Raw genomic sequence first — 14,954 nt, 5'->3', positions numbered from 1 at the left:
TACCATCTTTCTAAATTCCACATATATGCGTTAGTATACTGTATTGGTCTTTATCTTTCTGGCTTACTTCACTCTGTATAATGGGCTCCAGTTTTATTCATCTCATTAGAACTGATTCAGATGTATTCTTTTTAATATCTTCCACAAAGGAGGCAAGAATATACAATGGAAAAAAGACAACCTCTTTAACAAGTGGTGCTGGGGAAACTGGTCAACTACTTGTAAAAGAATGAAACTAGAACACTTTCTAACACCATACACAAAAATAAACTCAAAATGGATTAAAGATCTAAATGTAAGACCAGAAACTATAAAACTCCTAGAGGAGAACATAGGCAAAACAGTCTCTGACATAAATCACAGCAGGATCCTCTATGACCCACCTCACAGAATATTGGAAATAAAAGCAAAAATAAACAAATGGGACCTAATTAAACTTAAAAGCTTTTGCATGTCTCTGCTTTTTAATAAGCTGTCTAGATTGGTCATAAATTTACTTCCAAAGAGCAAGAGCCTTTTAATTTCATGGCTGTAGCCACCATCTCCAGTGGAGATTTTGGAGCACCCCCAAATAAAGTCTGTCACTATTTCCCCATCTACTTGCCATGAAGTGATGGGGCCAGATGTCATGATCTTAGTTTTCTGAATGTTGAGTTTTAAACCAACCTTTTCATTCTCCTCTTTAACTTTCATCAAGAGGCTCTTTAGTTCTTCTTCACTGTCTGCCATAAGGGTGGTGTCATTGGCATATCTGAGGTTATTGATATTTCTCCTGGCAATCTTGATTCCAGCTTGTGCTTCATCCAGCCCAGCATTTCTCATGATGTACTCTGAATAGAAGTTAAATATGCAGGATGATAATATACAGCCTTGACATACCCCTTTCCCGATTTGGAACCAGTCTGTTGTTCCATGTCTAGTTCTAACTGTTGCTTCTTGACCTGCATACAGATTTCTCAGGAGACAGGTCAGGTGGTCTGGTATTCCCATCTCTTGAAGAATTTTCCACAGGTGGTTGAGATCCACACAGTCAAAGGCTTTGGCATAGTCAATATAGCTCAGTTAGTAAAGAATCTGCCTGCAATGCAGGAGATCCCGGTTCGATTCCTGGGTCAGGAAGATCCATTAGAAAAGGGATAGGCTAACCATTTGGACTTCCCTTGTGGCTCAGCTGGTAAGGAATCCGCCTGCATTGTTGGAGACCTGGGTTTGATCCCTGGGTTGGGAAGATCCACTGGACAAAGTAAAGGCTACCCACCACAGTGTTCTGGCCTAGAAAATTCCATGGACTGTAAAGTCCATAGGGTTGCAAAGAGTCGGACAAGACTGAGTGACATGGGTTCATTAGAAACTGCATTACCTGTTGTTGAAAGCAGTTGAACTGTTTTGCATTTTCAAAACATTTAATGACAGTTCTCTTACTCTGAATCATGACCAGAAATTAATATTCTAAGTCATTGTTGTTTTATCTGCAGTTTCAAATGACAAATTATTTTGAGCATATTTTAATATACTCATTTATCATCTGTATATATTTTTTGGCAGGTTTCCTGTTCAGATCATTTTTAAATTAGGTTGTTTGTTTTCTTTTCTATGTTTATGTGTTCTCTACATATTTTGCATCTAAATGCTCTATCAGATACGTGATTTGCAATTATTTTCTCTATTTTGTTTTTGTCTTTTCATTCTTTTATAGACTGGAATTTTTAATTTTAATAAATCCCAACTTACCAATTTTTTTCTTTTATATATTATGCTTTGGATATTAAATATTAAAAAATATGATCAAATCCAAGATTGCATAGATTTTTCTCTCAGAAATTGTATTGCTTTGCATTTTACCTTTAGGTCTTTGATCCATTTTAAGTAAATTTTTATGAAAGTTATAAAACAATTGTATACATTCTTTTTTTTTTTTTTTTGCCTATGGATATTCTGTTGTTGAAAAGATTATTCTTTCTCCACCAAATAACCTGAGTACCTTTATTTTTTTTTTTTAAATTCAGATTACCTTTCTCTGAGTCAGTTTCTGAGCTCTCTATCTGGTTTTCTTGATTTATATGTCTATTTTTGTCAATATCATGAGTTTTTATTTTTTTAGTTCTTTAGTCTTCTTCAGCATTGTTTTGACTATATGGGGTTTTTAGCTTTTCCATATGAAGTTTTTATCAGTTTATAGTTCTCTAAAAAATAGTTTGATGAAATTTTATTCAATTTTCATTGAACCTATCAATCAATTGAGACTTGTTATCTTAATATTCAGTTTTCCAGTTCATGAGCATAGTATATTGATCCAGGATATCTTTGATTTCTTTCATCAGTAGTTCATAGTTTTGTACATACAAATTCCACACATATTTTGTTCATATTTATTTATTTTAGTTTCTTTTTTTTTCATTGCTAATATATAGTAGACTGCCTTATTCATAAGGGATACATAGCAAGAATTCCAGTCGATGCCTAAATCCCCACATAGTACTAATTCCTATATATACTGTTTTTTTCCTATGCATAAATACTTATCATGAAGTCTAATTTATAAACTAGGTTAGTATGGGATTAAAAATGATAGCTAATAATAAAAATAGAAAAATTAAAACAACATACTGTCATAAAAGTCATATGAATGTGATCTCTTTTTGTCAAAATGTCTTATTGTACTGTTCTCACCCTTCTAGTGATGATGTGAGATGATAAAATGCCTATACAATGAGATGAAGTGAAGTGAATAATATATTGATATGTCAGAGGAGGTTGATCCAGCCATGGATTTCTGTCAAGAGCAGAAAACATTGGTGGTTGGGGAATCCCTGGCATGATGGAGCAGGAAAAGTTAATATTTCAACATGCTGCTCAAAGAGGCATACAATTTAAAGCATATATGTTGCTTATTACTGAAATTTTCTATTTAAAATTTTTTACTGTGGTTGACTGTGGGTAACTGAAACCTGAAAAAGTGATCCATGGCTAAGGAGTGACTATCCTATAAGAAAGCAATTGACTTTTTTGTATTGATGTTATACTGAAAACTTGCTTTAGTTGCTGATTAATTACAGTTTTCTTACAGCATCTTTGAAACTTTTACATAGTGAAGTATATCATCTGGGAAAGAAAAATTTTTTTTTCTTTCTTTTCAATCTATAAACCTTTTCAATCTTTCTGTCTTTCTCCTTCTTCACTCTCCCTCCTCCCTCTACCTTGGTCTCCCTTCAATTCTTTCTTCCTCCCTCCCTCCTTCCCTTCTCTTTTGGAAGATTATTAATGGAATTTTCAATTCCTTCTTTTAATTCTGGTGACTTTTGTCTCATGTTTTTCAAGTTCTGTTGTTATGTGTGTACATGTTTAGGATTCTTATTTGTTCTTCAAGAACTAACCCTTTATCAATATGGAATGCCTTTCTTGTCCCTGGTAATCTTACTTATTCAAACATCCTCTTTTTTGAAATTAATAAACTTGCATTCTTTTGAAAAATTCTAGAATGTTATATATTTCTCCTATTCTCCACATCCCTTTTTCAAAGCTGTCTGAATCTTCATGTAACAAGTGGGTTTCCTATGAAGAATATGTAGTCACATTTTTTCACCCACTCTGCCAATCTCAGTCTTTTAATTAGTAAGCTCTTCACATTTAAAGATTTCAAGTATTTATTGGAATGATATTTGTCCTTTTGTGACTGCTTTCCACTTATTCTTTGTCCTTCCCTGACCCCACCTTTCTGCCTTCTCTGATTTTAATTGAGCATTTTATTAACATATGATTCTATCTTATGTCATTCCTGGTATACCAATTAAAAATAATACATAATATGTTAGCCACTCAGTCGTGTCTGACTCTTTGCAAGCCCATGGACTGTAGCCTGCTAGATTTTTCAGTGTGTGGAATTTTCCAGGCAAGAATACTGGAGTAGGTTGCCATTCCCTTCTCCACAGGATCTTTCAGACCCAGAGATCGAACCCAGGTCTCTTGTATTGCAGGCAGATTCTTTGCCATCTGAGTCTAGGAAAGTATAGGAAAGTCTAGGAAAGTATACTAGGAAAGTATACCAGTTATGCTTCTAGAAAAGTTTAGTTGCCTTAGGCTTCACAATATACATTCTAGTTAATGTAAATTCTCCTTCAAATAAATTATTTCACTTTATGGAAGGTAAAGGCTCCTTATATCTGAATATTCCCAGTTCCTCCTTCTTGTCTCTTCTGAATGCATTCACATTTTTTTCATTTATCCATATATTATTTCACCCAGGGCATATTATATTTTATTAATTTAAGCAGTTACCTTTTAGATTGATCAGGGATATAAAAATAGAGGTTTTATTTTTATCTCATTATTCCTTTCTCAACCTTTTTTTTCCTTAATATACATCCAAATTTTTAACCTATAGCATTGTCTTCTGCTTGGAAAATTCTTTAACATTTTTCTGCTGCTGAGAATTTCTACTGGCAACAAAATAACTTTTTTTTTTTTTGGTCTGACTCTATTTTTCCTTCTCTTTTGAAGGATATTTTCGCTAGACATAAGCAGGTGTTTCATTGATATTCTAACACTTTAAAAATTTTATACCACTTCTTCTTTTGTGCATGGTTTCTGGTGAGAAGTGTGCTATAATTCTTATTCTTTTCTCCTCTATAGGATAGGTGGCTTTTCTCCCCTGATTTGTATTAAATTTTCTTTATATATAAGATTTTCTTCAATTTCAGTATGATATGCCTAGATGTAGTTCATTTTGTACTTATCCTGCTTGGTGTTCTCTCTGCTTTGGTGTTTGTCATTAATTTTGGGAAATTATCAGCCTTTATCACTACAAGTATTTTTTTTTTTCTTCTCACTTCTCCTTCTCATATTCCAATTATACATATGCTACACTTTTTGAAATTGTCCCATGATTCTTGGATACTCCACTTTGCTTTATCACCTTTTTTTCTCTTTTTCTCACTTTATTGACTTACCTTCAAGCTTCCTAATTTCTTCCTGTGTTGTGTCTAGTCTACTGATAAGCCCATTGAAGGCATTCTTCATCCCTATTGCAGTGTATTTGATTCCTCATATTTTCTTTTAAAGGTATTTCTTCAAGTTTTCATTTCTCAATCTCTCTGCTTACTTCATGTTGTCTAGTCTTTATATCTTTATATCAAAGCCCTTAACATGTTACCTATAGTTATTTAAAATTACATTTGATAATTTCAACTTCTATGTCATATCTGAATCTGGTCCTGCCAAAACGTTTTTCTCTTCAGGTTGCGCATTTCCTTGCCTTTTGGTTTGACTTGTAATTATTTTGTCAACAACTGGACATGTTGTGTTGGGTGATAAGAAATAAGGGAAATTAGTGTGAAGATTTATTTTAATCTCGCTAGGAGTTAGGTTGTGTTTAATTTTTGCTATAGCACTATGTGCCAGAGGCTTCAACTTAACCTTAGTGTCCTTCTCTTTGTTTCCCTTATTGGCTTTGAGTGTTCTTAAATGCACCATATCAATGAGGGTCTGTGTCTCACAGACCTTTCAGCTATAATTCACAGTATGTTTGGGGGCCCTATTGATGTGGTAAGATGTGTGTGTACCCTGTTGGTGTGCTGGTGAGGTGTGGCAGAGGGCAAGTGTTCTGTAAGCGTATTATTAAATTTCCATATCTTAATGGGTCTATGTCTTTGGGCATTTTCACAAGTCCTTCCCTGGTTGTATAACTCTCCAACTCCTCTTAATGAGACAAGAAGGATGGAGGGAGCTAGAGTGGGAGCCATAAACATTTTCACCACCAGAGATAAGGCTCAACTCAGTCTTTTCCTCTGGAGTCTATTACTCTCAATGGAGAATGCTCTGGGCATATCTCACAATGAGTACTCTTCTCTTCTTGCCAGAGTCAGGAGAGGATCATTTTTTATATTCTCAGCTTGAAGATCTGAGATAGAGCCTGTGAACCTGCTGAAGATGCCCTATGAATGTAGCCCACAGGAGATTCTCAAGCCAAGACTAGTTCATATGCAATCTCCAGCAATTTTTCAAAATTACAGTTACATTTTTCTATCACTTGTTGGCTGCAGCAATTTCTATTCCAGGTAAGCACATAATCAGATCTTGCCCCTAATTCTCTGATGGGACTGTATATCCAGATTTTGATGTAGCAGATTGCCCTTAAAATATAAGTTATCACTCTATGATACATCAAAGAAAAGTCATTGGTTTTAATTTTTTTCTTGCTTTATCTTATAAGGATGGACGTGAGGTCTGTCAAGATTTACAAGTTGTAGTTGAACCTGGAAATCAAATGACTCTGACATTTTGTGCTACATACATCTTAATTAGTAGATTTTGCCATTAAAAAATTCTTTTGAGTTGAAAGAAACAGGTTTAAGTGTATGATCTCTTAATCACAATGTTGGATCTTTGCAAGCCACTGCATTCTCATCACCTTAACTTCTGTTCATCCATTAAGTAGAAACAGCTCTAGTGTTCATATCTGGGGTAAAACAATAGGGCTTAGCAACCAATAAGGCATTAGTAAGCATTCCCCGTCATTACATATAATTAGACTTTAAAATTTTTCTTCCAAATTATTTTGTTACTTTTATTTTAATTGTGTTACAAAAACTATATCCACCTCACATTGCATGCTTTAAAAGACATTATCCTGATATGCAGAAAATATCCTCACCTCTATGTTGGTTTAATAGTTAAAGCATCTTTCCCCAAACTAGCCTAGTGAGACCTTTCTTGATCAAACAAATGCTACCATTGTTTGCCATACCTTTACTTTATTTTTTGTAAAATTCTTGCATGTAAATTATAAAATATTTGCTTTGTAAAACAAACATTTGTTTTGTTGTTTTTACTGCCCAATTTAAATTGCTGTTGTTGTTCAGTCACTCAGTCATGTCTGACTCTTTGCAACCCCATAGACTGCAGCATGCCAGGCTTCCCTCTCCTTCACCATCTCCTGGAGCTTGCTCAAACTCATGTCCAGTCAGTGATGGCATCCAACAATTCCGTCCTCTGTCATCCCCTTCTCCTGATTTCAATCTTTTCCAACATCAGAGTATTTTCCAGTACCCCAATAAGCCAGCTCTTTATATCTGGCGTTCAAAGTATTGGAGTTTCAGCTTCAGCATCAGTCTTTCCAATGAATATTAAGCACTAGTTTCCTTTAGAATTGATTGGTTTGATCTCCTTGTAGTCCAAGGGACTCCCAAGAGTCTTCTCTAAAATAACAGTTTAAAAGCATCAGTTCTTTGGCATTCAGCCTACTTTATGGTCTAACTCTAATATCCATACATGAATACTGGAAAAGCCATAGCTTTGACTAGACAGACCTTTGTCGGCAAAGTAATGTCTCTGCTTTTTAATATGCTGTCTAGGTTGGTCATAGCTTTTTATCCAAAGAGCAAGCATCTTTTAATTTCGTGGTTTCAGTCACCATCTACAGTGATTTTGAAGACCGAGAAGACAAAGTCTCTCACTATTTCCATTGTTTCCCCATCTATTTACCATGAAGAGATGGGACCAGATGCCATGACCTTTGTTTTTTGAATGTTGAGCTTTTAGCCAGCTTTTTCACTCTCCTCTTTCACCTTCATCAAGAGGTTCTTTAGTTCCTCTGCACTTTCTGCCATATTCACTTTCTGTACATCTGAGGTTATTGATATTTTTCCCAGAAGTCTTACTTATGCTGCATCAAGCCTGGCATTTCATATGATGTATTCATGAACATCACCAGCTGGTCAATACCAAAACCAGATTTATTATATTCTTTGCAGTCGAAGAAAGATAAGCTCTATACAGTCAGCAAAAGCAAGACCAGGAACTAGCTGTGGCTCAGATCATGAACTTCTTATTGAAAATTCAGACTTAAATTGAGAAAGTAGGGAATGCCACTAGGTCATTAAGGTATGACCTAAATCAAATTCCTTATGATTATACAGTGGGAGTGAAAAATAGATTCAAGCATAAGATCTGATAAGAGTACAGGTTAAATAAGCAGAGTGACAATATACAGCCTTGACATACTCCTTTCCTGATTTGGAACCTGTTTGTTTTTCCATGTCCAGTTCTAACTATTGCTTCTTGAACTGCATGCAGGTTTCACAGGAGGCAAGTATGGTGGTTTGGTATTCCCATCCCTTTAAGAATTTTTCACGTTTGTTGTGATCCACACAGTCAAAGGCTTTAGCATAGTTGATGAAGCAGAAGTATGGTTTTCTAGCATTCTCTTGCTTTTTCTATGATCTAACAGATGCTGGCAATTTGATCTCTGGTTTCTCTGCTTTATATAAATCCAACTTGAACATCTGGAATTTCTTTGTTCATATACTGTTGAAGCCTGGCTTGGAGAATTTTGAGCATTACTTTGATATCATGTGAAATGAGTGCAATTGTGTGGTAGTTTGAGCATTCTTTGGCATTGCCCTTCTTTGGGATTGGAATGAAAACTGATCTTTTCAGTCCTTTGGTCACTGATGAATTTTCCATATTTGCTGACATATTAAGTGTGGCAGTTTCACAACATCATCATTTAGGATTTGAAATAGCTCAGCTGGAATACCATCACCTCCACTAGATTTGTTTGTAGTGATGCTTCCTATGGACCACTTGACTTCATACTCCAGGATGTCTGGCTTAAGGTAAGTAATCACACCGTCGTGGTTATCTGGGTCATTAAAATATCTTTTGTATAGTTCTTCTGTGTATACTTGTCACTTATTCTTAGTATCTTCTGCTTCTGTTCAGTCCTTACTGTTTCTGTTCTTTTTTGTGATTGCATAAAATGTTTCTTTGATATCTCTAATTTGCTTGAAGAGATCTCTAGTCTTTCCCATTCAATTGTTTGCCTCTGTTTCTTTGTATTGTTCACTCAGGAAGCCTTTCTTATCCTTCCTTGCTATTCTTTGGAAATCTGCATTCAGATGGGTATATCTTTCCTTTTCTCCTTTGCTTTTTGCTTCTCTTCCCTTCTCAGTTATTTGTAAGGTCTCCTCAGAAAGCCATTTTGCCTTTTTGCATTTTTTTCTTGGGGTGGTTTTGATCACTGGCTCCTGTACAATGTCATGAACCTCTCTGTCCATAGTTCTTCAGGCACTCTATCAGATCTAATCCCTTGAATCTATTTGTCACTTCCACTGTATAATTGTAAGGAATTTCATTAAGGTCATACCTGAATGGCCTAGTGGTTTTCCCTTCTTTCTTCAACTATAGTCTGAACTTTGCAATAAGGAGTTCATGATCTGAGCCAGTCAGCTCCCAATCTTGTTTTTGCTGACTGCATAGAGCTTGTCCATCTTTGACTGCAAAGAACACAATCTGATTTCGGTATTGACCATCTGGTGATGTCCATGTGTAGAGTCATCTCTTGTATTGTTGGAAGAGGGTGTTTGCTATGTCCAGTATGTTGCCCTAGCAAAGCTCTGTTAGCCTTTGTCATGCTTCTTTTTGTACTCCAAGGCCAAACTTGACTATCCATGTGTTCTTGACCACCCACTTTTGCATTCCAGTCCCCTATGATGAAAAGGACATATGTTTTTGGTGTTAGTTCTAGGAAGGTCTTATAGGTCTTCATAGAACCATTTAAATTCAGCTTCTTCAGCATTTGTGGTTGGGGTATAGACTTGGACTACTGTAATATTGAATGGTTTACCTTGGAAATAGAGATCATGCTGTCGGTTTTGAGACTGCACTGAATTGTTTTCTAAATCATTTCTCCATATTGGTATTACAAATCAACATTTAACTTTTTCTTCTAGTGGATATGTTTAAAGATTTTGTCATTCGTGTTTTATGTAACAAATCAAACTTAATATCATTTATTTCCAATTGTATAATGAAGGAAATGGCACCCCACTCCAGGACTCTTGCTGGGAGAATCCCATGAACAGAAGAGCCTGGTGGGCTACAGTACATTGGGTTGCAAAGAGTTGGACACAACTGAGCATCTGAGCGCACACATACACACACATTATCAAGGTCATTAAAGTATTTTAAATCCAATATCTTTTTTTTTCGTTCAACATATACTGGACCTTATCACCTTATCATTGTATTCCCTGTGTCTATCTTCTCTTCAGTGAGTCCATCTATTTACATCTCTGTATCTTTGTTTTATATTCTGTGTAATTTGTTTCTTACACGTATTCCTAATATTTTCCAGTTAACTTGGTTTCTCTTTAGTTGCATGTAATATGCTATTTATCATGTCAAATAAGGTTTTAATTTGAATTTCCATAAATTTCATTTATTTATTTATTTAACCACACCATTCAGCATGTGGATCTAAGTTCCCAAACCAGGGATCTAACCCATGCCCCCAGCATTGGAAGCATGGAGTTTTAACCACTGGACAGCTAGGGAAGTCCCCAATTTTAGACGTTCTCATAACCTGCTGCTGCTGCTGCTAAGTCGCTTCAGTCGTGTCCGACTCTCTGCGACCCCATAGACGGCAGCCCACCAGGCTCCCCTGTCCCTTGGATTCTCCAGGCAAGAACACTGGAGTGGGTTGCCATTTCCTTCTCTGATGCATGAAAATGAAAAGTGAACGTGAAGTCACTCAGTCGTGTCCAACTCCCAGCGACCCCATGGACTGCAGTCTACCAGGCTCCTCCATCCATGGGATTTTCCAGGCAAGAGTACTGGAGTGGAGTGCCATTGCCTTCTCCTTTTATAACATAGATTTAGTTAAAACTTGCTTCTTGCTTCTCCATTCTGCTCTATTCTTTCAGTATTGCTTCTGTTATTTTTAAATTATTTGAATCCTTCTTAATTCAAATATTTTTTTTAATTGGAAGTTCTTCTGTTATATATATTAGTAGCTCTGAGGTTTTACAGTGTTCAGTTTATCATTCATAGTGATTTTCTTCAGTGATTTGTAATGTTTTATGGCTAAGTCATTATTGACTCGGTTGTCATTTTTGTAGGATTCCTGTATGTTCTGGACTGTGACAGTCTCAACACATAGCAATTGTGGTTTTGCTGGTTTCTGAAGCCCTAGGAGTTTCTGTGGTGCTAACCTAGCTATGTTTTCATTTCTGTGTGAATAACCCCAGTCCACAAAGGTGATATAAATTTGTATCCTTACATGGAAGAGGCTTAAGCTTTAGTTTATTGTTTAGATGGCCACAACTTCTCTACTGAGGTTAAAGGAACTAAACCTTCAAAAATATTCACACGCCAATTTGTATGCCTCCATTCTGCTTTCCCTAAACGTTGAAACTGTTTATTTTACAACTATTTCTCTATTATATAATAAGGTTCCCCAAAGCTACAAAGTTGTTATTTTTATCTCTGAGTATTTATCACCTTCCCTTCCATAGTAGATATTCAAAATTTTAAGTGAACAAGTGCATGTGATGATCAAATTTCAAATATTGGCTATAAAGTTGATATTAATTGAGTACAACTAAAAAATAGCAGTTAGAATTCAATTGTCTAGGCAGAAACTACTGTTTATATTTGCTTATTGAGGGATTATTTTTCTTTTCTGTATAGTCTAGACCATAATATTTACATTATTGGTTAAGCCCAAATTATGTTCTTTTCAATGCAGAGACAATAGATAATTATAATTATCTATAATTATAATGCAAATATCAAATGGATATATAAAATGTGAAAATGTTCCAAAACCTATTTTGTAAAGATGCATATATGCACAGGCATTTTTATCCATGTAGAGAAAAAGAGAATTTCTTAATTCAAAAGATATGAGATAAAATTTAAATTATATTTCCAGTGATTTTCAAAAAAATCAGCAAAAATACATCATTCATAAAGTTTGGCAGAGAAAGAAAAGCAACTACTACAATTTTGCAAAAGAAATATTTCAAAATGCTATATTCACGTTAAAATGCCATGTGAATTTTATGACAGTATTAAGCATGATGAGACATTGTTAAATTTAGGGGGAAGTTATTACAAATCTATTTTATAGACATCTTCTAAAGAAAACATTTTCATTCATAGTTTCAAGTCCTAGAAATATTTAAGGGTATGTCATTGTGGGTAACATATTAATAGTGAGAATAACTACTCTACTAGAAGACCTTATTTTAGTATTTGTTTTTGGTGCTTTGTTTAAAGAAAAATTGAAGAAAAGCAACCTGTATTTTGAATTTGCTATAGTATATGCTTCAAAGACTGATTATCCCAAAGATTTGAGCAGAGCAGAGATGCATATTTTAGCATCTCCATTTCATTTAGCTTTTCTGTGATTGTGGTTTTCATTCTGTCTCCCCTCTGAAGGATAAGGATATGAGGCTTATGGAAGCTTCCTGATGGGAGAGACTGACTGTGGGGGAAACTGGGTCTTGTTCTTATGGGTGGGGCAACACTCAGTAAATCTTTAATCCAATTTTCTGTTGATGGGCAGGGTTGTGTTCCCTCCCTGTTATTTGACCTGAGACCAAACTATGGTGGAGGTAATGAAGATAATGGCGACCTCCTTCAAAAGGTCCCATGCACACACTGTCACACTCAGTGCCCCAGACCCCCAGCAGGCCACCACCTACCCATGTCTTGGCTGGAGACTCCTTGAAACTCACGGGCAAGTCTGGGTCAGCCTCTTGTGGGGTCACTGCTCCTTTCTCCTGTGTCCTGGTATGCATAAGGTTTCATTTGTGCCCTCCAAGAGTGTGTATCCCCAGTCCTGTGTAAGTTCTGGTGGCTCTATGGTGGGGTTAACGGCAACCTCCTCCAAGAAGGCTTATGCCACAATCAGGTCGGCTGTATCCAGAGCCCCTGCCCCTTCAGAGTTCCAAAGAATAGCAAGGAGAGATAAGAAAGCTTTCCTAAGTGAACAATGCAAAAGGGATAGAGGAAAACAATAGAATGGGAAGGACTAGAGACCTCTTCAAGAATATTAGAGATACCAAGGGAACATTTCATGCAAAGATGGGCACAATAAAGGACAGAAATTGTATGGACCTAACAGAAGCAGAAAAATATTAACAAGAGGTGGCAAGAATACACAGAAGAACTATGCAAAAAAAAAAAAAGAAAGAAAAAAAACTTTATGACCCAGATAACCATGATGGTGTGATCACCCACCTAGAGCCAGATATCCTGGAATGTGAAGTCAAGTGGGCCATAGGAAACATTACTACAAAGAAAGCTAGTGGAGATGATGGAATTCCAGCTGAGCTATTTCAAATCCTAAAAGTTGACGTGGTGAAAGTGCTGCACTCAATATGCCAGCAATATCACCACTGGCCACAGGACTGGAAAAGGTCAGTTTTCATCCCAATCCCAAAGAAAAGCAATGCCAAAGAACACTCAAACTACCACACAATGGCATTCATCTCACATGCTAGCAAAGTAATGCTCAAATTCTCCAAGCCAGGCTTCAACAGTATGTGAATCATGAACTTCCAGATGTTCAAGCAGGATTTAGAAAAGGCAGAGGAACCAGAGATCAAACTGCCAACATCTGTTGGATCATTGATAAAGGAAGAGAGTTCCAGAAAAACATCTACTTCTGCTTCGTTGGCTACACTAAAACCTTTGACTATGTGGATCACAACAAACTATGGAAAATTCTTCAAGAGATGGGAATACCAAACCACCCAACCCGCTTCCTGAGAAATCTGTATGCAGATCAAGAAGGAACAGTTAGAACCGGACATGGAACAGACTGATTCCAAATTGGGAAAGGAGTACGTCAAGGCTGTATATTGTCACCCTGCTTATTTAACTTGCATGCAGAGAACATCATGTGAAATGCCAGGCTGAATGAAGCACAAGCTAAAATCAAGATTGCTGGGAGAAATATCAACAACTACAGATATTCAGATGACACTACCCTTATGTCAGAAACTGAAGAACTAAAGAGCCTCTTGATGAAAGTCAAAGTGGAGAGTGAAAAATTTGGCTGAAAACTCAACATTCAGAAAACTAAGATCATGGCATCCAGTCCTAATACTTCATGGCAAATAAATGGGGAAACTGTGAAAACAGTGACAGACTTTACTTTCTTGGGCTCCAAAATCACTGGAGATAGTGGCTGAAGCCATGAAATTAAAAGATGCTTGCTCCTTGGAAGAAAAGCTATGATCAACCTAGACAGCTTATTAAAAAGCAGAGACATTACTGTGCCAAAAAAGGTCCCTTCAGTCAATCAAACCTATTGTTTATCCAGTAGTCATGTATGGATGTGAGAGTTGGAGTATAAAGAAAGCTGAGCACTGAAGAATTGGTGCTTTTGAAATATGGTGTTGGAGAAGACTCTTGAGAGTCCCTTTGACTGGAAAGAGATCCAACCAGTCCATCCTGAAGGAAATCAGTCCTGAATATTCATGGGAAGGACTGATGCTGAAGCTGAAACTCCAGTACTTTGGCCATTTGATGAGAAGAACGCCTCCTTTGAAAATACCCTGATGCTCGGAAAAATCGAGGGCAGGAGGAGAAGGGAATGACAGAGGATGAAATGGTTGAATGGCATCACTGACTCAATGGACAGGAGTTTGAGCAAGCTCTGGGTGTTGGTGATGTGTACAGCAAAGACTGGCATGCTGCAGTCCATGGGGTCGCAAAGAATTGGACATGAATGAGAGACAGAACTGACTAAATGAACTGATCTCATTTAGCCTATAACATAGTTATATTTGGATAATCTAGTTGAAATTCTTAAAAGTATTAGGTCCATTTAGTGACTATATATTTGTATATGTATTCTTTATTGAAGTATAGTTGGTATAAAAAATTATTTTAATTCTAGTTTTCAAATATTCATTTTGTATGATTTTTCTCTGTGACTTAATAGCAATTTATTTCCAATTATAATATTTCAATATTTTTTTTAATAAACATGTACAAAATAGAAAAGATATTTTAATTTCACTAATTTATTTAACCTAGGAAAGATGAGAGTGAAAAAGTTGGCTTAAAGCTTAACATTTAGAAAACTAAGATCATGGCATCTGGTGCCATCACCTCATGGGAAATATATGGGGAGACAGTGGAAACAGTGGCTGACTTTATTT

General features: G+C 36.1%; 1 long non-coding RNA gene across 1 annotated transcript; it reads left to right on the top strand.

Annotated features, from left to right (window-relative positions):
• Positions 1–1,157: 1,157 nt before the first annotated feature.
• On the top strand, positions 1,158–14,500 carry LOC122445212. Its single transcript, XR_006270476.1, has 4 exons — positions 1,158–1,291; positions 1,640–1,643; positions 7,953–7,959; positions 14,490–14,500. It is a non-coding gene; the product is annotated as an uncharacterized LOC122445212 (long non-coding RNA).
• Positions 14,501–14,954: the final 454 nt, after the last annotated feature.

This window comes from Cervus canadensis, chromosome 7 (genome assembly GCF_019320065.1).
Source record: "Cervus canadensis isolate Bull #8, Minnesota chromosome 7, ASM1932006v1, whole genome shotgun sequence".
NCBI classification, from domain to species: domain Eukaryota; kingdom Metazoa; phylum Chordata; class Mammalia; order Artiodactyla; family Cervidae; genus Cervus; species Cervus canadensis.
Note: the sequence above shows the minus strand (reverse complement) of the source record. Positions and strands in the feature narration are given on the sequence as shown.